Below are 25,385 nucleotides of genomic sequence, written 5' to 3' on the forward strand. Positions count from 1 at the left end.
TGGTTTCTTTTGAATCCAGAACACTTTTTTTGTGCTCTCCAGAGGAAGAGCTATTGAACCCTATCAAACTCCTCTTTTGGCAGAGAGTCTACCCCTTTGGTGATTCCCTGCTCCAGAAACTTTTCAAGATCTAAATTCTCCCTCTCTAGAATCTCCTGCAGTTCATGGTCTTCCGTTCCTGCCTCACTTGGGGTTATCTCGTTGTCACTGCTGAGCCCCATCATGCTCGGCAAATCGTCCATTTGTTTGCTATTTTCTGGTATATCCTCCATATCAGCATCCCTTTCCTCCTCGGTGGGAATATCTCCACTTCCTGGTTCATCCCATTGTTTTCGACTTCTTCTTCTAAGATCTTGAAACTATTGTGGTTCAGTTGTCCGTCTTCAGTAATTTTCTTTTGGTACTGCTTGCCTCCTTTCCCTTTACCCCCAACCTTAGTAAAACCTTTGGGATCCTTGTCTGTAGTGGCTTTTATATTTCTCTCTGTCTTGTTCCTTGGGTAGTCCCTATATAAGTGCCCGTGTTCATGGCACTTACAACACTGAAATGGACGTGTTCATAGTCCACTGCTTGCACCCATTCCTCGTCATACACTTCTAAAATGATTGCATCTGGAAATGCCCCTGATAAGTCCATTTCCACACATATTCGGGCGAAGGAAGTGTATTTGCCTCTTAGAGTAGCATCTGAGATCTTTATAAAATGCCCTAGTTTGTTGCCAATAGCCTTTAAAGACTCAAGCAGCCAATAATATAAAGGGAGAGAGTAGAGTTTTATCCATACCGGTACCGAGGTGAAAGTCTCTCGTTCTGGGACGAAGTTCATTACCCATGGTCTCATGTAGAGGCCTGCAACAACGGAAAAATATGGTCCTCCTTCAAACACTCTGTCTTTGTCCTCTAATCTTGTGAACACAACCGTGAAGAAGCCCTTGGACCCAAGGTGAAGGTCAATTTTCCCTTTTGGTTTCCAGTGGTTCCTTATCCATGCTTTTAAAACCTTCTCCGTCGGCAAATCCCCGTAAATTTGCAGATAACAACATATTCCGCCATGTGTTCTCTGTGCACCTGCAGCGCTGGGTCACTCAAAACAACTCGAGGAATGGTAGTCGACTTGGGTTTACAGGCCCAAGATGTGCTTGGAGGAGCAACTTTCTTACTGCTACCCTCTGTTCTCTTCTCCTTGCTAGCTTCCTCATGCTTCTCTTCCTGTCCTTGAGGTCTAATGGTTCCCGATTTTTCTTTATTCTTATCCTCTGCTACTATCTCCGTTGGTTTTTTGAAGCGATGCGATCCACCTCCCTTGCTTCTGTTCGCAACCACTTGACTGTAGGAGGGAGCTGAGGTCCCCCCTCCGCACCCCGCCATGGTCACTGATCAGGAGCTCAGGACCAAGTGTCATAAAATGGTAAAAAAATGAAAGTGCTCAGAACTAGTTTGAACTTGAACGACCGGATAGAGCTCGTCTTCCTGATTCCGGCGCCGTGAACGGTTCGGAAAACGGTCACCGTATGAGAAAGTTATGCCAAAAAGAAGAATTGCTCAATAACATTGAAATTTTGATTTTTTTCAAAAAAAATTTAAAATAGAATATTTTTTGGAATATTTTGTTTTGGGCAATAAATGGAAGGCCACCACGTGGCAGGCCCGGAGACCGCCACATGGCCTAAGGTGACATCAACATTAATGGGCGTTGGTTTAAAATTTTGTGGCAATGGAGAGGTTTGATCCTGCGACCTCCGGCTAAATAATCGACCGCCTTACCGTTAACCCACACAGAAGTTCTTGTTGGTGTCGTGGAACAGATTAAATTTAAGGTTTGAGAACCTTAGGGCGGGGCCCGTAGGGGGCCAGCGCCCCCATACGACATGACCGTGGCCCAGGACCAGGGCTTATGCCCCCAGACCCACCAGCGTTAATCTGTAACGGTCACCGTGTTATGTTATGGATACGTGGTCACATTACCACAAAGTGCGGGGTTAACACGCAGTTAAGGGCAGGTTAACAAAATGTGCTGGCACACAATCCCATGCAAAACCACTAGCCCGAGATTTCCGGTCACATGCAGGATTTACTGGCCGTTAACTGACAATCAAGTTGGCAAATTTTTGGTGGAGCGCTCCAAAAATGGAGGAATTGCCTATTTGTCAGGGTTATCTGGCAGTTAGCTAGTTTTATTTGGAGTTTTTCTAAGGCAGACTGGAGAAACTTTAATGAGCCATAACTTTGGCTAGGAAAGTCCTTTCTAGACGAATTTTTTTATTTTATTTTGGGTCTCTTCGACCTTCTGAAGCCATTGGCACAGGTTTCACAACCATCTGAGGTCGTTTGCAGGTGATTTTGCTTCATGGAAGTTCCAGGAGCCACTAGGGCTAAATCAGTTTGGGAGTTGCACTGGGAATTTTGCAGCTAGTGAATGTGGAACGAAGGTCATTCCTGAAGTTTTTCAGCATTTTGAATCCATTTATACAGCTCGTTTTTCCTGTTGAGGCATTATTCTCACTGTTTAGCTTCAGGGAAGCTTTTAGGGCCACCAGAGCCATTTTAGTGCTTGAGCTGTTTGGGGGCTATTTTCATCCATTTTTGGTGATTCAAAAGCCTATGTCTGCTATTTTCGACTTCTGAGTCTAATGGAAGAGGTTTCAGAACCAATTGAGGTCATCTTCGCCTCGAAATTCTCCATGCAAGTTTAAAGGGCCACGAGGACCAATTGGGGAAAGTACTGTATAAGGTACAATTTCACTGTTTAGTGTTCGGGAAAGAGCATGTTTAGCTAATTCCTATCTTTTGATTCTGTATTTACAGTCAGATCTATCTTTCGAGACACTCATATTCTTGTATTAGCCTTTGTAGCATTTTTAATACAAGAGGACAAGCCTAGTTTGAGAGGCTTGGTCTAGCAGATGTAGTCCAGAAGGGGTGAAATGCTTCATCATTTGGATGTCTTTATTTGCTGAAGATGATATGCTAAACAAAACTGATGTAAAGTGTTAAATAGCAAATATACATAATTTTCATACACACATAATCACCTATTCAACTGTAGAAAGTTATTTGTCTTATTCCGCAAGACATCAAACTTAAGTATGTGTATGTCAAAGACTTCTAAGCGTTTACTTTGTTATTTCTTTAGGCAGAGCCTGTAGAGGGCTAGGTAGCCTCTGGAACGCATCCTCTCTTTAGGGGTGACATGTCCGGTGAATGCCCCTACAGTCTATCTTTGTATAAGAAATAAGAAGTTTTCACATTTTCAGAGGTCACTTGGAGTGTATAGCTCACATTTACAATTATGGGAAATGGATACCTTGCACCCTTAAACAGGTACATCCATTTTCAGATCAGTGACTAGCGACAAAACCCTAGTTCAGATTTCCTTTCCAAGACCAAAAAATCGACAAGCGACAATAAACCGTATTATGCTAATATAAACCAAGTACAAACAATAGAAGGTACAAATATGTGGCTGATGAATGGCCAGAAACCTATAATCTTTGTTTTGATAAAAGAACCAGTTAGATAGGTTTTAATGGATCTTAGTTTTCCTTTGATTTGTGCATATTTATTTTATAAGAAAAGGTGATAAATTGTAAATGGTCATTAAAAGTTCGATTATAAATGGTTATTTTTAAATTTGATTGGAAATAGTTATTTTTAAATTTAATGGTACTTTTGCAGTATTGAAAAATTAGTTGTTTTTAGTGTGATTTTTTGGAAGATTTTTTTGGTGGGTTTTTCTGGTCAAATTTCTAAACTCTGGTAACAATTTATTGAAATCACAAGCTCGATGGGTAATCCTTGCACAATGAAAGTGCCCTAGGAGTTTTTAAGGGTGCTGAATCCATATATAATAAAAAAACCAGTTTAAATAACACAAATCAAGATTTCACCTTAAATATAATAAAAAAAATATTACTAAATAATAACTTATCAATAACTCTCTTTCAAATTATTTGCTGATTCTAATATAAATCTGAATTATTAAAAATAAAAAAATATTATTAAATAATAACTTGTAAATAGCTCTCTTTCAAATTATTATTACTAATTCTATTGTAAATCTGAATTATTAAAAAGTTTGTAAATCTGAATTATTAAAAAGTTTATTGACGAAAAATGATAATGCGTAAATGGCTAGCTTTAAAATGCAAATGGACATTAAATGAGTCTGGGTCGTAGATCTGAGCCATTTAAAAGCCAAATCGTTATCAGAGGACCAGCAACATTTCTTTTTATCACTACACTTTCCATATACATATATATATATATATTCGTGAGTGAGGCATTTATTTCTTTTAAAGATGGGATGGAAAATTATATTGTTCATAAATAATCATCTTAAATTTTTTAAGCTTTATAAAATTTGGTTAGTTAAATTTATGTCAATTCTTTTTTAACTTTTCTACGTTTCACCGTATAAAAATGTTAAACGTATTTTAATTTTTTAGAGGTGATATTATTCCTGTCTCTATGTTTGCTCACTGGAAAATCTTTAAGGGTGTTAGGCTGGTTTTATTACAACTAATTCGTTTTAATAATAATAATATTTTTGTAGTAATAATAATAATTATTAATATTTATTAGTTAAATATGGTTTAGCAAATTATTTTTAATATAAATATATAATTAAAGAAGGAAAATAAATTTCTTATAATATTTATATTTATTTTTTAATTATTATTTAATTATAAATTTTATAAACAAATTTAATTAATTTTTTTTTATAAATTATATTTATATTCAAATTAATAATAATAAATATAATTTTAAATTTTAAAATATTAATAAAATAATTTATATACAACCAATTATTTATATATATATATATATATATGCAAAATCCAGCTCGAGAGATGTTACTCTCAAGTTCACCTAAAAAAGATGACTTATTTAATTTTTGCTTTTATTTTTTATTTATATATTATTATTAATATTAAAAATAATTAAAATAAAATAAAAATAAATAAATAAATACATAAATATTATAATAAATAAATATATAAATTAAAAATTAAAAAATTAATTATAATAACTTATAATTATTAAAAATTTAAATAATTTATTAAGGGACGTAAGAGTAGGGGACAATTTTTGGCTTTGAGGAAGAAATGAAGTCAAAATTTGCCAGGGATTAAGAAGAGCCACCAATAATCAAGTGGAGCTCTAATGTCTCGCAGTTTATGGGGATTCAATGATCGTAATACAAAAAATATACAAGTCTAGAGAGATCTCAGAAAAAGATCTCCCTCCAATGATTCTTAGAATTCGAATGCAAATTCAGAAATTTAAAACTATTGAGGTTTTCCACATCAAGAAGCAACATATCCAAATAGCGGATTCACTGGCTAATCAAGGTGCAACTTTAGAACAATGAGAGATTATCATGAATCATGGTGTTACAACCATAGTAAACATACCATGAATCAAAGTTCAAGGACCAAGGAGATCCAAATATATGATATATTCCATGATCACGAAATTAAATTTATTTTGGGATACCATGTCCCAATTAAATTTACAGGGAATATGATTAGACTGGAAACAAAGATTGTTAGGCCTCTTAATGATGGTTTCAATTGTACTAACATGAAGAGATTCAATGGGCACTCCTCACATAAGTTGAATGACAATGGTGGATATACCAACTGGGAGATCAAGGCAAGTGATGCCATACTCGTCGACAAATGGTATTCCCACTCTAAAGCATTTATACTCTGCATTACGAAGGAGCATGCCTGCGAATTGCAAGTCAGGAAAATGTTAAATTCGCATGAGCTCGGTAGTCATAAGGAGGAAGTAGTGATGGCTAGTCATGTCAAAAGTTTACAGGAGACGGACCGTAGACTTGAATGCGAGCAGGATGTCGTCAGAGGGGGAAGAACCCAAGCCAATGGCTATAAATGGTGATTGTTGGTCATTGATTTGTCGTTGGAGAGCATCAGAGTTGGAGTGTTATGCAACATGGTGAATTTAGGCATAAACAATTGGAAAGTGGATATGAAGGAGCAAATGGCTTCAAGTATGGCTTACCTCTCGACTCTTATCGCTAGTCAGGGAGAAAAAGTGGCCACGGAGACCAGATCACATTTTGCATTGATAACTCAGCAGCTAGAGGCGATGCAGGTATATGTGGACCATATGCAGGTGACAATGGACAACTTGGCTACAAAGGTGGACAATATGGCACTAAAGGTGGATAACATAGAGCTCAAAGTGGAAATGGTGACCTTGGGAGTTCTCAAGGAAGTATATGGGATCCCTGATAATTCTCTTCCTGGAGCGCAGTTAGAGCAACATCATGAGGAGCTCTTGGTTCAGTCAATGGACTTGAATCCTCTTCAACCGGTGGAAGAAGAGCATGTAAGCCACATTGAAAGCTCCAAGGCTGATAAAGATAGTAATAGATAGTGAAACACTGGGGCTTTTATATTTTGTAAGTTTATAGAATATAATAAAATTTTCTAGAGACTTTATAAATAAGTGTTACGGAACTGTAATTAGAAAACAACAAGATAGGAACAAAATTCTTTAGAACAAACTTCTTTTTGTGCAATTATAGGAACAAAATTCTTTTTGCGCAATAAAAAGATCTAAGTCTAATTATAAAGATATTAATCTACATTCCAATTGACTTAATATAAAATACTTGTTTCCTTAAAAACAATTAAATAATTTATTAATATTAATATAAAATAATATATAATTGCTAATAAAATTTTTATTTTAATTTAATAATATTAATATGAAATAATATATAATAATTAATAGAGTTTTTATTTTATTTTAATAATATGATATTTAGAATATAATAAACTTTCACTTATTTTCTTTTTGTTTTAATCCCATCATTATATATAATTACAATTTCACTAAAACATTTTTATGATTGTTTGAGATTATTATATAAATAGTTATTTAGAATGACAATTTCATCAAAACAATATCATATTGCTTGGGATTATCCAATAAATAATATATTATAATAAAATAAATCACAAATTAACATGGTGAAAAGATTTTAACTAGAGCTTATGTATCATGGTTTGATATTATCCACTCTTAAAGATGCTTCTTATCTAAAATTGTGTGATTCAATAGTATCTAGTTTTGAAAGGGATGAAAATGAAAGGAAGTGTTGAATAGTTGATATTAGAATGGAATGTTGAACTGAAGCCAAAATTGAAGGTAAGAATTGCAAGTTGGAAATGAAAGGAAGTGTTGAATAGTTGATATTAGAATGGAATGTTGAATTGAAGTCAAAATTGAATGTAAGAATTGCAAGTTGGAATATGAAATTTAGAATTGTTAGAAGTTGAAAAAGTTGATGTATATATTCAAAATTGGAACAAATTATTTCTATAATACAAAAATTTAATTGCAAGGAACCATTATAAGTGTAATCCATTAAATCAAGCTAAACTACAATGATGAAGCTAGCGTGCAACAAGGCCAAGATAACTTGAAAAAAACTAGATAATGTGATTGATTTGGGTAGTCACAAAGAAAACATTTGATAAATTTTAGTTGAGTTTGAAAACAATTCTCATCTTTTCCAAAACTACAAACATTTGAACATATTGTTGGCCATATGCAATTGATATGATGTCGTTGGGATGCATAATGGCGATTCTTGAAAAAAATTGCATTTTCATTTTCAATAATAATTTGAAATACATGTACAAATATAAATGTGGTCATGGCATGGGACAACTACTCCTTTGATAACTACTATAACTTATGAGCATGGATGCATGTATACTCGTATTAGGTTAGCAGACATGATTAAGACAACCTTCTACAAATCAATCTCAAAATTTTCAAGTCATTAGTTTTGAATACCAAAAGTTACAATGATAGTGAGGCAAGTAAACTATTATAAACCTCAATTTGTTGTTGGGTCTCTCTAAGCTCATCTCTCTATGATTGACATAAGTTTAAACTATGCATGGATGTCACATGTAGATGGAGGTACTACTAACAATTGCACCACATGTTGCAATGGGAACGCCGTAAGGCAAGAGCGTAGGAAAGAGTAGCATAGAGAACCACATAATATAGGAGAGGACATTGTTTAAAAAGAGAAGAATGGAATCTGGTGAGAGCTAGAATAGTGACATGCTTTCACCAACCCCAGTGGCTTCTTGTGGCAAGCTTATTTAGATTTGATCTCAACAAAAAGTGAAATGTTTCGATCTTGCAAAATGATAAGTTATATTTCTAAGAGCCTCTGACATACCATGGAAATCAAAACTCATTCATTTTAATAGGACTTACCTCCCAAATTTCACTATCGGAATGTTCTTCGAGTGGGTACAGATTGCTTTATATAGTTCCTTCAAATAATATTCAGTCTTGTGGGATAATTCTTAGTTTGTATCTTAAATCATGGAGTCCAATCTTTGAGATGTCAACTCCATCCATGAAAATTCTCCCTCCTGTGGGTTCTACAATACGAATTAGTACTTGAAGTGTGAATTTGCCACTACCAGTCCATTCAATTATCCCAATCTTCTCTCCTCTAGGAAATTCACATGTGATACCTTTAAATACAAATGGCAAATGTGGTCCATATCAAACCTAATTGCATGTCCATGATAAAGTCAAATTTTTAGTAGCATAAGATTTCTCTTTATTATTAATATTTTAATTGGTGGGGTTGGGTACATTCTATTGAGCATACACCTATTCTTGAAGATGAAGTTTTTGATATACATGCCTTTAGACTTACTAACTAAAATTCCCATAGTTAATATGTCTATGATGAACATATAAAGATTTGGGACTACCTCCTCCTCTTCAAATTTAGTATGCAAAAGTGAATTTGAATTTTGAGATTTAGTCTTTTTAAAGAAACCCTTCTTTTTTATTTTTCCTTGTACATACTCATACAAACTATAATTCATAAGCCACCTATGTCATTATTTCCAAGCCCTTCAAAATGCCATTCTTAGATTTTTTTTGCTTTGAAACTTCTTCGGGGAGCCTTTACTCATGGGGTCATTCAAGTAGGTAACATTATTAATTCAAATATATATGCATTATTTTTATTTTCTTAAGAAACTTTACACATCAATATTGATTGACTTACTTCCATTTAGGAATTCTCCATACATGCCCTTATCTTGTTATCGAAAGTGGTCCTCTTTAGTTATATTTATTTAAGTGGTGTTTAGCATAACATATCTCTCTTGAGAATGTTGTATTTCCCTTTCTTTCCCCTTCTTATATGACCACCCTTGCTTACGTAGATAAATTAACCCATCGATCTTTAGCATTTATCATCTACCTAGACATACAACCTTCCTTTCATTAGTTCCCTAGCATGGTGACCCTTCTATGTTTTGGTGCCCATGCCATTCAATCATCCATATGATTAGGAGTTTATTAAGTCTACATCCTAGGGTTGAGCCTCATGCATGTCATTCAATCATCCACATGATTAGGAGTTTATTCAGTCTACATCCTAGGGTTTAGCATCATGCATCACTTCTCGGTGTGTTCATAGCCTTAACCCATAGATTCCCACACTATTGGCCAATATTTGTTGGATTATCACATAACCTTAGTTAAAAGAGGAGGCTTTTTTCTCAGGAAAGAAAAATCAATGGATTTTTTATTATATTGAAAAACCAGTACATAGTTCGATGTTCAAAATATCCAAAATATCCCTTTTCAAATGTCTCCATGTTCGACATTCTAAGTATATACAAATACTAACTGCTACAACATTCAACAGATACAAACTATCAAAACTGTATATCTAAAGCCATATAGAAAGCATATAATGGGCCAAAGTATCCATGTGCACCCAACAAAAACAGAGAATCCGCAACGCCAACCACCGATCAGTCCTGCAAGTCATACCATGGGATAGGTAGATATCAGTAATAACAGAGGAAATAATTACATGAAGAGATTAAAACAGTAAAACCCAATGCAAATTTTCAATTAGGTGTTATTGGAGAAAATAATCGATCTCCTCTTCCACTTACCTTTGTTCTTGCTAGGGCGACAGTTAAAATACTACATAAAAAATGGAGAACTGCCAGCATAAAGATTGGGTTAGTGGAAGCTGCTGTTATAATTCCCATTGCAGTTTAAATCTTTAGAAATGGAAATAAACATCCGTTTTCCTAAGGTCGAACAGTCATAGTTTTTAAGTAGTGTTAACATGCATTGAAACCTATATTGAATTGACTTGGTGTTTGTCTCTTCAAGGTATGGTTTTGACAGTGAGATAAAGAGGGTACCCTTGCTATAATAAACGTGGTGTGTGATTTGCTGATCCGTGGGTCTGCAGCCATGGGGAAGCAGAGAAAGAGAAGCAGGAATGTGGAAGGATCAGGATTGGGGATGAAGTGTATGGGGGTTGTAATACAGAGAGTGTTGTTGTTGCCCCTATTGTTCTTAATGCTTGTTATATGTCTTTGGGTTATGACAACCCTGTTACCTGCATTTGTTCTTCATCTCTATTTTTCGAACTGCAAGTTGAATGTATATTGTGTTTCTGCCAGCACTACACGTTTCCCAGATCAAGCAACTCTGTTTCATGATGACAAGTTTAATTTTGGTGGCCATGAGATTCAAGGTCTCAAGGTGGCGAAACATGGCTTGAATGTTGCATCACCATTGCTAAATGAGTCTATTAATGGGCATGGAGTAGTGGCTCTGAAACGGGAGAGACCAACTACCCATATTGAGATTTCATCACAAGAGAAATTTGAAAATGGATCTAGTGAATGGGCCATAACGGGAAAGAAGAAAACTAATGCAAATAACGCTGCATTTTCTCTGGATGCAGTGAAAATGCAAATGGAGGCCTTTAGGTCTGCTTCAATGCCTGCAGGCATGAAGGATCCAAGCTAGAAACAATGCAAAGGAAGGAAAATATATGTATATGATCTGCCCAAAATATTCAATGCAGAACTGGTAGAGCAATGCCACAACCTGATTCCATGGCTCAGTCTCTGTGATTATTTTACCAAAGGAGGAATGGGAAAACCCATTGAAATTTTTTATAAGCAGTGGTTTTAGACTCATCAATTATAAGCAGTGGTTTTAGACTCATCAATATGCGCTAGAGCTCGTATGCCATTCTAGAATCTCTAGGCATGTTAATTTTAAGTGTGCCTTTCTTTCTTTTTTGGAAAATTCATCTTATACTTCATCAACAAAGAATACATCAAGAATTATATATTATGGAGCTGATGCTTGAGCTGATAGGTTACCCTTACCTACATAGATAAGGAGTAATAGTCTATCAGCTCTGACACCAATTGCAACAAAATATTTATCTGCATATTTCCTGAAAATGCTATTCCTGAACGAAATCTGGATAGTCAATTATGAATGAGTCTTAGGCACAGTGGTCTCTGTATTCTGAGTTTTAGCAATAGGATGTTCTATGAGAAGGCAATCAGTACATGGAGAGATGGTACAGATTACAATAGGATTCAACTTTTTGTGCAGTGTTTTCAATGTGTCTGGCTTCACACAGCCTGAGATAATAAAAGACTTGAAGAAGCTAGTGAAAATAGATTCTCCATTTGGTTGGCTTTCGGTGTTTCTGAGAATGGGGAGTCACCCTTTTAATGTAGTTATTGCTCATAGAAATTTTAAGCCCATTTGAATATGCGGCATAGTGCTCAAGAAGTCTATTAAATAAGGTCTCTGAGGATTTCACTGGAATTGGGCTACTTTGATTTCATTGGAATTGGGCTTCTTTGCTCAGGTAAGGGCCTAGTTTAGAGCTCTGCCAAGTAATCATAAAAGAGAGAGATGTACCCCATGGGTGCATGGTCAAGATTCCAATATCACTATTTTTCCCCATACCTGCAACGCAAATCACAAAACATGCCCAACAAAATTGTGATCACAGAGGAATCCAAACTTAATTAGTCTTTTATGTTCTTGTAAACACCTAGTTGGATCATTGAAAAATAATTGCAATTAACATACGAAACGTGAAAAATCATTTAGGATACAAAAAACGAGACTGGGTGAGAGCATTGAAGTGCGCAGAGCATAAGTTCGACTCTTCCAACACATTTGTAGCTTGAATATACTCCTCCTTTAGTCATCTCTGTAATCACCTGCTATCAGCAATGCATTTTACTTAGTGAGAAAAAGGGATAGGCCCATATTTTTAATTAACGCCTCGTCATCTATTGTTTTACATCAACAAACACAGGTCCCATTAAGATTGTCACACTCGTAACAGCTGCAGTATTCATTAAATCCCAACATGTTATTAGCATCAGTAATGTTCATGCCCTTAAATCCAGTCTTATAGACCCAAAAGAACTAGTGTTGGAGACTTTATAGATTACCTCTTGAATGGGTTTATCCAAATCGGATGGATTAAGAAACTCAGTGACCCCAAATCGTTTAGCTGTTAGGAAAGAAAATGGCAGTTATTAATTTCAGAACAGCCATACCCATGTGGAAAAGTTAAAGGGAATCAGCCCAAAGCATTCTGGTTTATATACACTCTAGTAATAGAGGTTATTGCTGTGTATGGTTTCCAACCCACATATTTCTTCCTTTCGTGGGTCGATGTCAATTCCAAGGATTCTGGAAGCTCCAGCTATTCGAGCCCCTTCTGCAACCTGAACAACGCAGGATTCACTAGTAGACAACAATTAGAAAGACACAGAATGCAAACTACTCTCTGCGGCACAAGAGCAAATCTTTATGTAAATATGTGTATGTATAGTTGTTGCTTGAGATATTCAGGAAAACTTACAGCCAAGCCAATGGTGCCCAATCCAAAGATTGCTACTGAATCACCGGGCTTCACCTTCCCAGCGTTCCAGGCAGCTCCTAATCCTGAAATGAAAAACTAGGCCCCATTTTATGATGCATCGACCATTTTACTTTTGTATTTTTGCAGGGAAAGGATCTTAGATCTAGGTGTATTTTAGTGGAGAATGTATGATTATACTACCTGCCGAAACTCCGCATCCAAGCAAACAGATGTTTTCCAATGGAGCTTCAGGATTCACTTTCGCTACACAGGATGCATGCACCACTGTATATTCACTGAATGTGGACAACCCAAAGAAATGACAGATGGGTTTTCCCTTGACAGAGAATCGGCATTTTTTTGTCAGTGTAAGCAACTCCGCTCATGAAGTTGAATCTGAAAACTTGACAGATGTTGTTCTTTCCTCGATGACAGAGCTCGCATTCTTTGCATTTCGCCATATATTGCAGAATCACATGATCGCCTACTTTCAACTCTGTAACTTCACTTCCCACGCTTTCTACAATCCTGCGTGAGTGAGTCATACATTATCGTTGGCTGAATAATGTGTCATAATGATAAAGCTAATCAATACTTAATTTCAAAACTAGGGCAGATGAAGAAACGATATATTCATTTTAACCATCAAAATCCTAGGAAACAGGGGAAGGGATTAAAAAATGATTTTTTTTGGGGGTCAATTCCTTGTATCAACTTAAAGACATAACACATCTATAAATACACTTCAATTACCCTTATGCAATTGAAATATCATATATAAAATGAACATACCCAACACCTTTGTGACCCAGAATCCTTGGAAACCAAGCTCCTCCATCCTGCAATGTTTAAATACATTACATTAACCAAAGATGGAGGTGAACCCTTAATAAAATGAATGAAAAATGGGATAATGAAACTGAACCTTCAATACAATGAATGAAAAATGAGATGACGAGAGTGGTACCTTTCCTTTCCAGAAATAAATATCAGTATGACAGAGAGAAGTGTGAGTGATTTTGATTCGTACTTCTTTGTCCTGGGGAGGAGCCACTTGGATTTGTTGGATAGATATGTGTTGCCCTGCTTCCCGTACTACACCAACTGATACGCAGTTCATAGAAGGTTAGATGATATTTATAACTAACTACATAAATGAGAATCTTTGACCTGAAGAATTTAATTCATATATGTATAAGTTTTCTTTTCTGTTCTCACCCTTGCAGCTAATGACTTGCGCCGTAGTAGAGGATGCCATGAGTCCCTCTTGCCTTTTGCCCTGCTACATTTGAAGTGATGAGAGACACGGGATTCTGGGAAGCAGTGGGATTTCACCAGTTATGCCTATGGGACTGAATAGAGTGATAGTTACAGTAATGATTCGACATTTACTGAATTGGAAAATCAAATTAGGTTAGACAAATGGAAAAATGAAGGATTTACAGATGACCAAAAGGGATAATAGAAATACACCTAAATGCAATTTTTTTTCTTAGAGTCGTTGATTTTTTTATCATTTCATTTTGATAAATCTGAAATATCACTTGCAACTGTCTGTGTGTAATCGAGCCATCCTTAGTTATAAATTCGAGTTAGTTAAAGACCCAGGTTCCAAGCAGTAAAGAGACAGTAACCAATTGATTTTGTTATTCACCAACCATTAATTAAATATTAATAATTTTTACCTAGGTCACAATTTCGTGTGCTGAAATCTCACTACAAGCAGGTGAAAATAAAGTTTAAAAAATTAAAGGTTGGAGTGTTTGAAGCTACAAATGAAAAACTGTTATCAAATAAAGAAAATAGGTGAGAAATCACTATTTTATTCGAAGCAAAAAAGGTTTTCTTACCGTGAAAGGTGAACGCAGCCCATTAAATTGCCTCTCCCCTCCTTTATTTGCAACCTTGTTATCATTAGCCATTAGCTAGTGGAGTTCGAGCTTAGTCCAAAGAATAAACAAAAGGGAGAGAAGATGCACCAGTTGCACCACTAGAGGTGAGGTTTCCAGCAAACCATTTCCAATAACCATCTCTGTCTTTCTTGAAATTAAAGAGTCTCTTAAAATAATCCTTGAATGCAAAGTTCAAAACCTGAGTGGGAAAATAACGGATAACATTTGCAGTGTTTCCTCTTCATAACGCAATGATACCTTTATCCTTCATTGTCTTAGAAAAACAATCCCCGATTCCTTTGTATGGTTCAACAAGACATCCATACTTCAACATTTCATCCTGTCTTTTTATAAATAATTTGACACGCTCAATAGGGGGCTGCTGCAGTTTTGGATACTGCAGCAAAAACCCCTATAATGAGAAAGTCAATCATGAAACCAGTAAAACATCTCTGCAGGCGCTGGAATAAAGACAGATGAATGGTCAAGAGCCAAAGCTACATTGCTGGCACGAGAAGCATGCAAAAATGCACTCTGCAAGCCACCATAACTCTGGACAGGGGCCCTGCAACCACTGTTTCAGAAACCCTAGAAAATGGCGCTGTAATAAAGACAGATGAATGATCGAGAGCCAAAGCTACATTGTTGGCACGAGAAGCATGCAAAAATGCACTCTGCAAGCCACCATAACTCTGGACAGGGGCCCTGCAACAACTGTTTCAGAAACCCGAGCAAATGGAAGGTGAAGCGCACCATACTGGAGGGGTCAGATGCTACCTATCCTATTCAGTTGAAACTGTAAACCGTGATGGAGGTTCAATCAGATGGCAGACGATGGTTCAATCATCTAACAATTCATCTGATGGTTCAGATCCGTACACCATGTCAGCTGGGGCAATTCTTTTCAAAGGGGAACACCTTACGGCGTAATAATAGGTAATCTTACTTTGTTAACATACCGACTACTTCTTTTTTCCACTAATCTCTACATATTAACCACTCATCTACTATGCATTCTTTGTTGGAGGCATTAATTAAGAATGAAATGATAATCAACATATATTAACAACTTATATACTATGCATTCTTTTTTGGAGGCATTAATTAAGAATGAAATGATAATCAAGGGAGTGTGGAAGGTGTTCATAATAATTACGCCGTAAGGCGTTCCCCTTTGAAAAGAATTGCCCTAGCTGACATGGTGTATGGATCTGAACCATCAGATGAATTGTTAGATAGTTGAACCATCGTTTGACGTCTGATTGAACCTCCATCATCGTTTACAGTTTCAACTAAATAGGATAGGTAGCATCTGACCCCTCCAGTGTGGTGCACTTCACTGTTGGGTCCCTATAATACTAGTGATTACCCCATTACTATTGTAGTTGTATCCCTTATTAATATTGTTGTGCCCCTTTTGTCCCCATATTGTTATTGCTGTGCCCCATTGAATTCCTCCATTGTTATTTTTGTGGCTTTATATTATTATTGTTAGGTCGGCTGGGTTATATTGTGACTCCTTAGACTCCTATATATAGAAAGGAGGTTTTGTCATTTGAATCATCCAAGAATTGTTTATTTATGTAATGTAAAGGAGGTTGCCCCCTCGAAGAGGCTGAATTCTAAGGCATTAATCTATCTTTTCTATCTTTTTCTTGAGCTAGTTTCATAACATTTGGTATCAGAGCTCTGGATTCTAGGGTTTCGCTACTCCAAACAGGTCATCGTGGCATTTTCGCTATAATTTTTTTCTGCGACGTTTCAGAAGCTAAAAAAAACCCATTTGAGAAGAAATTGCGCTGAATCTTGGGTCCGAATTTTAGATCTTTTTGCACTATATTTGTGGAGATATGATCCGAGGAAGTTGGTCTTTTTGCAGACTCCTGAATTACATTTCAAACAGGTGACTTGGGGAAAATCGTCATAACTTTCTCTCTGAGCATCGTATTGAAATTTTGTAAGAAGGTAAAGAAAGAGGACAGACTATAGTTTCTTGTATATCTTTTTCAGAGCCAAAGGTCGAAACAGGGACACGTGGCACGTCGTACAAGTTCGCTTTACTGAACTAGTCTATTATCAGGTCACTGTGGGAGATTTGACATAACTCTTCCTTGGAGAATCCAATTGGGATCAGACTGGTGGCATTGGAAAGAGGACACAAAGGGCTACTACAGATTGCAATTTTAGAACTAGATGATCAGAAATTACAGAGATACTTCAGAGGCAATATCGAGCTCCTACAAAGTGAAAAAAGGTGTGTAGAGTTTTTTAAATTTTTGCTTAAGATTGGTTTGAAAAATTATTTTGAAGAAATTCAAAGGGCATAGTAGAACATTGTTATCGGTAACTGATGCCCCGAGGAAAGAAAATGCAAACACCTAGTAAGCAACCTGAAAGCCCTAGCATGACTCATGAAGAAGAGGAAGAAATGCTACATGATATATCAAAATTACAAGATCAAGTGCAACAAATTTCACTCTCACAAAAGCTAACAGAAGCTAAGATAAATGGTGTGGAATCTAAGATAAAGGGGCGTGGAAGATAAGATTGACGATTTGAAGACAGATTTGAAGAGAGACATGGCAGATTTGAAGACAAATTTGACAAATTTTCTACAAGAAATACTTACTAATGGTGAAAAGGTAGTAAAGGAAACTCATGATGCGAACAAAAGAAATGTTAATCATGATTTCATAGACTCTAATGTGGTATCGAAGACCCACCATATTCCAAAAATCGATATGAGGAAGTTTGATGGCAAGGATCCCGCAACATGGATATTACAAATGGAGCAATTTTTCGATCTCAATAATGTGCAAAACACACAAAAGGTACGTATTGCAACTTTATATTTGGAACCAAATCAGTTTGTATGGTATCAATGGCTTTGCTCTCGTAAACAAATTATCACTTGGGCAATTTTTACGGAAGAATTGACAACACATTATGAGGATACAAAAAGCAACACTTTTTTTAGCCAATTGATAAGTCTCAAACAAAAGGGTTCAATAATGGAGCACATTGAGGAGTTCCAAAAATTGAACATAAGGTAAAAAATATTCCAGAGGAACATAGGATTGATGTGTTCATAGGGACTTTAAAGGATAATATCCAACATGATGTTCGCCTTTGGGAACCTGATTCATTAGAGAAGGCATTCAGGTTAGCAAGAAAAATGGAAAGCAAAATTATGGCAACCAGGAAGCATACCACTCACAACTATAAAGATGGAAGTGTTGTTGCCCCTAGTCTTCCACAACCTATAAGGTTGACACCACAACAATTGGAAGAAAAAAGAGCAAAAGGGCTTTGTTATAGTTGTGATAGCAAATACACTAAAGGTCATAAGTGTGCTGAGAAGAAATTATTCTACATAGATTGTGAAGAGGAAGAAGAAAAGGAGCAAGAAAGGTCAAAAGAAGAGGATATACTCCAGGAACAAAGCCTAGATAAAGAAGAAATGAATCCGACCATATCTTGTAATGCATTGGCGGGAATTACCACTCCTCAAACCATCAAGATAGAAGGACAAATCAAGAAGAAAAAGGTAATAGTGTTGATTGATTCAGGAAGTACCCACAATTTTATTCATTGTAAGGTAGCAAAAGAATTGAATTGCTTCTTATATCCAGCACCAGAGTGTCAAGTGATGATTGCAAATGGAGGAACAATAAATTGCTCGGGAAAGTGCCATAATATCAAGCTATCCATGGGAGAATATGTATTGACTAGCCCAATGCTTTCCATTCCAATGGGAGGTGCTGATGTTGTACTAGGAGTCCAATGGCTACAATCCTTGGGTACAATAGCTTTTAATTTTCAAGAACTTTTCATGAAATTTTCTGTGGAAGGAAAGGAAGTTGAATTAAGGGGTATTGCAGGGAAACTGAGAAAGATAATAAGCTCTAACGGTATGACAAAGCTTCTAAAAAAGAAACAAAGAGGTGTAATTGCACAATTATGTTCGCTAGATGTTTCCACATTGGAATCATCTATTTCTCCAGATCTCCAAAAAGTCTTGGACAATCATTTCAAGGTATTTGAGACTCCCAAAGGTCTCCCACCTATTCGTGATCATGATCATGCTATTCATTTGATTCCAGGAAGTGTTCCTCCAAACATCAGGCCGTACAGATATCCCTATGCCCAAAAGAGTGAAATTGAACGTATGGTTGCAGAAATGCTAGAGGCTGGTATAATTCAACCGAGTCAAAGTTCTTTCTCTGCTCCAGTAGTATTGGTGCACAAGAAGGATGGATCATGGCATATGTGTCCGGATTATAGGGAGCTCAACAAGCTCACTATTAAAGATAAGTTTCCCATTCCTGTCATTGATGAATTACTGGATGAATTGCATGGATCAATTTACTTCACCAAGTTGGATCTTCGTTCAGGATATCATCAAATCAGAATGAAGATGGAAGACATTCCGAAAACAACATTTAGAACTCATGAGGGTCATTATGAATTTTTGGTCATGCCTTTTGGCCTTACCAATGCACCTTCAACATTTCAAGGTTTGATGAATTCCATTTTCAAACCATTCCTTAGAAAATTTGTGTTAGTATTTTTTGATGATATACTAATCTACAGCAAGTCTTGGAAGGATCATGTTGAACATGTTGACAGGGTGCTACAACTATTGGAGGAGAGAAACAATTATATGCAAAAGGATCCAAATGTTTCTTTGGAGTACAAGAGGTGGAATATATAGGTCATATTGTATCTCATGAAGGAGTTAAGGTAGACCCTAGCAAAATTAAAGCCATTAAGGAATGGAAAATCCCCACATCCATAAAGCATCTGCGAGGATTTCTTGGGTTGACAGGGTATTATCGCAAGTTTGTTAAGAATTATGGGAGAATAGCAGCACCTCTAACAACATTATTGAAGAAAGATGCATTTTCATGGACTCCAGCAGCAACAAAGGCCTTCGAACATCTTAAAGAGGCAATGTGCCAAGCACCGGTCTTAGCTACACCGGACTTCACAAAAACCTTTATTGTGGAATGTGATGCTTCAGGAAATGGAATTGGTGCTGTTTTAATGCAAGATGGAAGACCCATTGCTTTTGAAATTCATCCAATCAAGGGAAAGTTTTTACACAAAGCTATTTATGAGAAGGAAATGTTGGCAATACTCCATGCACTTAAGAAATGGCGACCCTACCTAATGGGAAGACACTTCAAGGTAAAAACTGATCATGATAGCCTTAAATACTTTTTAGAACAAAGATTATCCTCTGAAGAGCAACAAAAGTGGGTCACAAAGATGTTGGGTTATGACTTTGAAATCATCTACAAAAAAGGGAAGCAAAATGTGGTGGTAGATGCACTCTCAAGAAAGGATGAGGATGTGGAAGCATTGTTGTGCGCCATTTCTATTATCCAACCAGATTGGATAAACGAAGCAAGGGAGGAATGGAAGAATGACGAAGAAGTGTGGGCACTTATTCGAAAGTTACAACAAGATTCCAGTACATCTGATACATTTAGCTGGCAAAATGATTCGTTATGGTACAAAGATCGCTTATACCTCTGTAAGAATTCCCAGCTAAAACAAAAGATTCTTATGGAATTGCACACTTCTCCCTTAGGAGGGCACTCAGGATTTTTAAAAGCTTACCACAGGGTTAAGAAGGAATTTTTTTGGGATGGCCTTAAATCAGATATTCAAAAGTTTGTGGCGGAATGTTTGGTTTGCCAACAAAATAAAGTTGAAACAATTAAGACACCGGGTCTATTACAACCTTTATCCATTCCAAGCCAACGTTGGGAAGAGGTTTCAATGGATTTTATCACAGGTTTACCCAAGTCTGAGGGAAAGAGTGTCATCATGGTGGTAGTTGACAGACTTACCAAGTATGCACACTTTTGTGCATTATCACATCCATTTAAAGCCAGTACAGTTTCTTCTGCATTTATGGAAACAATTCAAAAGCTACATGGAAACCCAAAGATTATTGTAAGTGACAGAGATCCCATTTTCACTGGAAATTTTTGGATAGAATTATTTTCTTGTCTTGGTACTCAGTTAGCTCATAGCTCATCTTATCATCCTCAATCTGATGGGAAAACTGAGATAGTAAACAAATGTTTGGAAGGATATCTTCATTGCTTTGTATCTGATAAACAGACACAATGGGTCAAATGGTTGCCTCTGGCTGAATGGTGGTATAACACTTCCTTCCATACAACAACAAAAATGACCCCATTTATGGCACTTTATGGATATCAGCCACCATCCATCACATCATATTTAAGAGAAAATTCTAAGGTTCAAGCAGTGGAACATCACATCGAACATCAACAACAAGTCCTCCAACTCTTAAAGGATAACCTCGTGTTGGCACATAATAGAATGAAACAATAGGCAGATCAACATCGCAGTGAAAGAAGTTTTGATGTAGGTGATTGGGTATTCCTACGACTACAACCATATAAGCAAATGTCCCTCAAGCAAGCTAAGAAGGATAATAAATTATCACCAAAGTATTATGGTCCGTACAAGGTGTTGCAAAAGATTGGTACTATGGCATACAAATTGGAGCTTCCTGCAGCTTCTCGATTGCACCCAGTTTTCCATGTTTCATGTTTAAAGAAGGTTATAGGTGACAAGCTCCCAGTTCAAACAATATTGCTAGAACTTGATGAGGAAGGAAAAATTATATTGGAACCAGAAGCAGTCACAGAAACAAGAACTCGACAGTTACGAAATCGATCAATTTCAGAGTATCTTATCAAGTGGAAGAACTTATCTGCTGAAGATTCCACATGGGAGGATGAGAATTTTATACAGAAGCATCCAGAACTACTCAAGCGTTGAGGACAACACTTTTTTGAAGGAGAGGGGCATGTTGGGTCCCTATAATACTAGTGATTACCCCATTACTATTGTAGTTGTATCCCTTATTAATATTGTTGTGCCCTGATTGTCCCCATATTGTTATTACTGTGCCCCATTGAATTCCTCCATTGTTATTTTTGTGGCTTTATATTATTATTGTTAGGTCGGCTGGGTTATATTGTGACTCCTTAGACTCCTATATATAGAAAGGAGGTTTTGTCATTTGAATCATCCAAGAATTATTCATTTGTGTAATGTAAAGGAGGTTTCCCCCTCGAAGAGGCTGAATTCTAAGGCATTAATCTATCTTTTTCTTGAGCTAGTTTCATAACATTCACCTTCCATTTGCTCGGCTTTCTGAAATAGTTGTTGCAGGGTCGCTGTCTAGAGTTATGGTGGCCTGCAGAGTGCATTTTTGCATGCTTCTCGTTCCATCAATGTAGCTTTGGTTCTCAATCATTCATCTGTCTTTATTACAACGCCATTTTCTAGGGTTTCTGCAACACTGGTTACAGGGCCCCTGTCCAGAGTTATGGTGGCTTGCAGAGTACATTTTTGCATGCTTCTCATGCCAGCAATGTAGCTTTAGCTCTTGACCATTCATCTGTCTTTATTCCAGCGCCTGCAGAGATGTTTTACTGGTTTCATGATTGACTTTCTCATTATAGGGGTTTTTGCTGCAATATCCAAAACTGCAGCTGCCCCTTATTAAGCGTGTCAAATTATTGATACAAAGACAGGATAAAATGTTGAAGTCTGGACGTCTTGTTGAACCATACTTCCATTAGAGTTATTATTATTCCACATAGCAAAAACTGATTCATATATTATTCCATCAGATAGGTCTTTGTTATATACAATAGGGAGAGACTGTTCAGTTCATCTCTCGATGACTATTCAAATTTCTAATTTAATTATTTACATAAATTCACCCAATCACGAGGATTAGGTGTCAACATTCCCCCCCTTAATTTGAAGGGATGTTGGTGAGTCCAAGCATCGTTCTGAATCGTTGAAGCTTTTCTCTTCCAAGCGCTTTGGTGAAGATGTCTGCAATTTGCTCATTTGTGGAACAATAACGGAGATGGATTGTTTTGACCTCAACATGATGTCGAATCAGCTGATATTTAGTATTGATGTGCTTCGTTCGATCATGGAACTTTGGGTTCTTGGCCAACTTTATTGCAGAGGAATTGTTAATCATGAGTGGAGTTGATTGTACTTGTTTTACCTGCAAATCTTCAAGAATTTTCCTGAGCCACACAATTTATTTTGTTGCTTCAGCTGTTGCCACGTATTCTGCTTCTGTTGTGGAATCTGCTAGACCTGATTGTTTGTGTGATCTCCAGGAGACAACTCCTGATCCAAGACTCATAGCATATCCTGAAGTAGATACCCCAGTTTCTTTGTCTCCATCGAAGTCTGAATCAGAGTATCCAATCTAGCTGAAGTCATCCACCTATGTATACTTGATTCCAAAGTCTTGAGTTCCCTTCAAGTACCGTAGAACTCTTTTTGCAGCAGACCAATGTCCCTCACAAGGCTTTTGATAAACCTGGAGAGGATTCCAACAACAAATGAAACGTCTGGTCTGGTAGTAGTTAGGTAGTTGAGACTTCCTACAAGTTGTCTATACTTTGTTGCATCCTCAAATTCCTTTCCTTCAATAGATGTGAGCTTTAAGTTTTGTTCCATTGGAGTAGTAAGAGGATTGCACTTTTTCATGCCAAACCTGTTCAACAGATCTCCAATGAAATATGGACTTTGGATGTTGGGTTACTTCAATGCCAAGATAGTAATGAACATAGCCCAAGTCAGTCATTTCAAAACTTTTCCCCAATTCCTTCTTTATGGATGCAATGTAGCTTTCATTGTTCCTTGTCATCAAAAGATCATCTACGTATACCACAAGATATACAACTGTTTTGCCAACTTTCTTGACAAATAAAGTTGCATCATCAAGATCAAAATGTTTGAAATTGAGTTTCAGAAGATTCTTAGTGAGTTTTTCATACCAAGCTCGCGGTGCTTGTTTGAGGTCATACAAGGACTTCACAAGTTTGCATACTTTATGTTCATGTCCTTTCACAGCAAATCCTTCAGGCTAGGACATAAAAACATTCTCCTTTAGATCTCCATTCAAGAAAGCATTTTTTACATCCATTTGATGGACTTTCCAACCGTTCTGAGCTGCTAGTGCAAAGAGTGTCCAGATGGTGGCGCATTTTGCTGTGGGGGCAAAAGTCTCCTCATAATCGACCCCTTCCTTCTGTGCAAAACCTTTTGCCACAAGCCTAGCTTTGTGCTTGTCAAGTGAGCCATCAGATTTATACTTGTTCTTGTAGACTCACTTGCAGCCAATTGGTTTGGTTCCTAATGGAGGATCAACCAGCTTCCGAGTGTTGTTCTTTATGAGGGCATCATACTCCTTTTGCATTGCTTCTTTCCATTCATCATGAGAAGCAACTTCTTTGAAGGAAGTTGGTTCAAAATCTGTAGACAAGTTTAATTCACAATCATAAGAAACATCCATATCAACAGGTGAATTAGAGTCATCTACATCACCTCCATTTTGCCGGTTTGAATTTCTGGTTCTTGTCTTTCCAACTTCATCAGGATGAACACTTTCAAGTGTCTTTGTCACCCACTTTGGGGGACCTTTTTTAGATGGTCCAGGCTGCTCTGTTGATTGAGTTAGGACTGAATCAAGATTGATTCTCCCAATTCTATCAATCACATCACTTAAAGCATCATCCGTTGTTGGAGTTTCATGTGGGGGAGAGTGTTCTCAGAAGAAGATTCCACATGTTGATCTAGTATAGGAATACCCCCTTCAAGATGTGGAATTTGATTATCAAATTCTTGAAATGATTTTGCTTTTGCGAATCTATCCAAGCGATCAAGTTGCCGCTCAACAACATTGTCAGTTTTGGATGATTCAAGGAAAATTACATCTCTAGATACAACAAACTTCCTATTTACTTCATCATAGAGGCAGTATGCTTTGGAGGTGTTTGAATACCCCAGGAAGATACACTTACGACTTCTAGCACCAAGTTTGTTTCTATGTACCTTTGGTATCAAGGCATAACAGGTGGAACCAAAGACCCCGAGATGCTTTATCGAAGGAACATGTCCATACCACATTTTATATGGAGTCTTGTTTCTTATAGCATTAGATGGACATCTATTCTTTATATATGCAGCACATAGAGCAGCATCAGCCCAAAACATTATCTTTACATTCTTGAAAAAGAGCATGGATCGTACCATATTTAAGATTGTCGTATTCATTCTTTCAACTACACCATTCTGTTGGGGATTATAAGGTACAGTTGTTTGATGTTTGATCCCATGTTGGTGAAGATAGTTTTCAAATTCATTTGATGTGTATTCTTTTCCATTATCAGTGCGAATAGACCCAATATGAGATTGTGCATCATTTCCAATCCATTTATGAAAATTCTTGAATGTTTGAAAAACATCAGATTTGTTCTTCAAAAAATAAACCCAACAAATTCTGGTGTAGTCATCAATAAATGTCATGATATATTTATTTCCATTTGTAGAAGGAACAGGCATTGGACCACATAAATCTAAATGAATGAGTTCAAGTTTTCTATGCGCTCTTGAATGTGAATCATGAAAGGACTGTTTGCTATGCTTTCCTAGAATGCAAGCATCAAATTGCTTAAGTTTCCTAGGAATTGTAGGCAAACCAACAACACCATTTTTCTTCAACAAGCGGAGACTGTCATAGTTCAAATGTCCAAATCTAGCATGCCATAATAAACTTGATGGAAGTGTACCTTCTTCATGATGTGAATTGTATGAGAAATGTTGTGCATGAGTAGAGGTTCCTTGCAGCTTGATAAGCCTTTCTTCTATTCCCCTCATGACAAGTGA

At 36.7% G+C, this 25,385-nt stretch overlaps 1 protein-coding gene and 1 pseudogene across 1 annotated transcript in view; one reads left to right on the forward strand and one right to left on the reverse strand.

Annotated features, from left to right (window-relative positions):
• Positions 1-25,385, forward strand: part of LOC149155658 (BTB/POZ domain-containing protein At3g50780-like) — a 45,691-nt gene that overhangs the window by 13,263 nt on the left and 7,043 nt on the right. The gene's annotated exons all lie outside the window — the stretch shown is intronic.
• LOC149155659 (alcohol dehydrogenase class-3-like) lies at positions 11,796-13,999 on the reverse strand (annotated as a pseudogene).

Source organism: Pinus tabuliformis, chromosome 9, assembly GCF_031772625.1.
Source record: "Pinus tabuliformis cultivar Carrire ecotype Pingquan chromosome 9, CPIR1, whole genome shotgun sequence".
NCBI classification, from domain to species: domain Eukaryota; kingdom Viridiplantae; phylum Streptophyta; class Pinopsida; order Pinales; family Pinaceae; genus Pinus; species Pinus tabuliformis.